The sequence below is a fragment of the Geospiza fortis genome, unplaced genomic scaffold (genome assembly GCF_000277835.1).
Source record: "Geospiza fortis unplaced genomic scaffold, GeoFor_1.0 scaffold878, whole genome shotgun sequence".
NCBI classification, from domain to species: Eukaryota; Metazoa; Chordata; class Aves; order Passeriformes; family Thraupidae; genus Geospiza; species Geospiza fortis.
This window is the reverse complement of record NW_005054471.1, coordinates 685,246-688,313: the sequence shown is the minus strand read 5'-3', so window position 1 is coordinate 688,313 and position 3,068 is coordinate 685,246.

Here is a 3,068-nt window from a genome sequence, read left to right as displayed (position 1 = left end):
AAGTGAAACACCAGTAAAACCCCCCTGTCCCTTGCCGAGCACCTGGAGAGCTGTCCCTCCACCTCCTCCTCCACAGCACCCTGCAGGAGCCTTCGCCACCCCCAAACCCGACCCAACATCGCCCCCAACTTTTAACCGTGTTGGATACAGGGAATCACCCCCATTGATGTCTTTGTCTCATTCTCCAACAAAAGCAGAATAGCTCTGCTGTTGCCTTTAGAGCTGGAGCCCTGCAGACCTGTGCCCCGCTGTCCCCCGCTGTCCCCAGCTGTCCCCATGCCTGCTCTGCTCTCCTCTCCTCCCCATCCTGCCCGAAGTCCTGTTTTGTAAAGACACCTCCTCTTGGCCCTGCCTGGACCCAAGCGCAGTATTTAATACCATACGTCCTAGTATTCCCACTGTTGACATGCTGTATTTGAATTTTTTATAGATGTATATATATAAAAAAAAGAAAAATCATCAAAAAATAAAAGTAATAGAGGGGATAAAACTAAGCTCACAGAGACAACGCACACGCACACACACACACACACGTACACACACACACACACACCAGGAGAGACTGTCTTCATTAAATGTTCATTTCATGATGACTGGCGGCTCTGGGTGTCATTCCCTTCCATCTGGGGACGGGGGTTTTGGCTGCCTTCTTCCCAGCATGGTGCTGGCTGAGTTGGGGAAGGACATGGCGACAGCATTGAGTGGACACACACACACCCCCTGGAAGCTGCTCTGGCGTTTGAGACCATAGCACCGTCCCCCCGGAGGGGTAGGAGACCCAAAAGGTGGCCTTCAGGACATCCTGAGAAGGTGCCCAGCCTGGGGACTCCTGGTGAGGGAAAGGAGATGGTTGTCACCACCCCATATGACACATCTGCTGTGACAGGGAAGTGCCACATCTCCCCATTCACAGGCCCTGGAGGGTCCCCTGTGTCCCCAAGCTCTGGCTGCTCCCTGACATCTCTCAGGCAGGCAGGAGGATGGAGACCTGCCTGAGCCCCACTGCAGCCTGGAGGTGGCATGTAGTCACAACTAATGCACTTCTCATGTCTGATTAATAATTTCATGTTAGGAAAATGTCACTGGCCCAGATGCTCTGAATTAAACTTCTGTCAGGGCAGGGCTCACAGGGACCCAGTGTGGAGGCAGTGGATGGAGCCAAGTACATTGCTGGAGTCTGTCCTTTCCCCATGTGCCTTGCTTGGGAGCGCCACCTGGAGCAGGGGTGCCATCAAGCAATGCCCAAGGGCAAAAGCTCCACTTTTTAGAAAATTACCTCTTTGGTGCGCCAACTAAGTCTCTACAGCAGGGAGATCTTTGTGTGGCTGGTTGGATGGATGGATGGACACATGAATGGGGTGGATGGATGGGTGAGTGGGTGGAAGAAGGAAGGAAGGAAGGAAGTGGCGGAAGGAAGGGGCGGAAGGAAGTGGCGGAAGGAAGGGGCGGAAGGAAGTGGCGGAAGGAAGGGGCGGAAGGAAGTGGCGGAAGGAAGGGGCGGAAGGAAGTGGCGGAAGGAAGGGGCGGAAGGAAGTGGCGGAAGGAAGGGGCGGAAGGAAGTGGCGGAAGGAAGGGGCGGAAGGAAGTGGCGGAAGGAAGGGGCGGAAGGAAGTGGCGGAAGGAAGGGGCGGAAGGAAGTGGCGGAAGGAAGGGGCGGAAGGAAGTGGCGGAAGGAAGGGGCGGAAGGAAGTGGCGGAAGGAAGGGGCGGAAGGAAGTGGCGGAAGGAAGGGGCGGAAGGAAGTGGCGGAAGGAAGGGGCGGAAGGAAGTGGCGGAAGGAAGGGGCGGAAGGAAGTGGCGGAAGGAAGGGGCGGAAGGAAGTGGCGGAAGGAAGGGGCGGAAGGAAGTGGCGGAAGGAAGGGGCGGAAGGAAGTGGCGGAAGGAAGGGGCGGAAGGAAGTGGCGGAAGGAAGGGGCGGAAGGAAGTGGCGGAAGGAAGGGGCGGAAGGAAGTGGCGGAAGGAAGGGGCGGAAGGAAGTGGCGGAAGGAAGGGGCGGAAGGAAGTGGCGGAAGGAAGGGGCGGAAGGAAGTGGCGGAAGGAAGGGGCGGAAGGAAGTGGCGGAAGGAAGGGGCGGAAGGAAGTGGCGGAAGGAAGGGGCGGAAGGAAGTGGCGGAAGGAAGGGGCGGAAGGAAGTGGCGGAAGGAAGGGGCGGAAGGAAGTGGCGGAAGGAAGGGGCGGAAGGAAGTGGCGGAAGGAAGGGGCGGAAGGAAGTGGCGGAAGGAAGGGGCGGAAGGAAGTGGCGGAAGGAAGGGGCGGAAGGAAGTGGCGGAAGGAAGGGGCGGAAGGAAGTGGCGGAAGGAAGGGGCGGAAGGAAGTGGCGGAAGGAAGGGGCGGAAGGAAGTGGCGGAAGGAAGGGGCGGAAGGAAGTGGCGGAAGGAAGGGGCGGAAGGAAGTGGCGGAAGGAAGGGGCGGAAGGAAGTGGCGGAAGGAAGGGGCGGAAGGAAGTGGCGGAAGGAAGGGGCGGAAGGAAGTGGCGGAAGGAAGGGGCGGAAGGAAGTGGCGGAAGGAAGGGGCGGAAGGAAGTGGCGGAAGGAAGGGGCGGAAGGAAGTGGCGGAAGGAAGGGGCGGAAGGAAGTGGCGGAAGGAAGGGGCGGAAGGAAGTGGCGGAAGGAAGGGGCGGAAGGAAGTGGCGGAAGGAAGGGGCGGAAGGAAGTGGCGGAAGGAAGGGGCGGAAGGAAGTGGCGGAAGGAAGGGGCGGAAGGAAGTGGCGGAAGGAAGGGGCGGAAGGAAGTGGCGGAAGGAAGGGGCGGAAGGAAGTGGCGGAAGGAAGGGGCGGAAGGAAGTGGCGGAAGGAAGGGGCGGAAGGAAGTGGCGGAAGGAAGGGGCGGAAGGAAGTGGCGGAAGGAAGGGGCGGAAGGAAGTGGCGGAAGGAAGGGGCGGAAGGAAGTGGCGGAAGGAAGGGGCGGAAGGAAGTGGCGGAAGGAAGGGGCGGAAGGAAGTGGCGGAAGGAAGGGGCGGAAGGAAGTGGCGGAAGGAAGGGGCGGAAGGAAGTGGCGGAAGGAAGGGGCGGAAGGAAGTGGCGGAAGGAAGGGGCGGAAGGAAGTGGCGGAAGGAAGGGGCGGAAGGAAG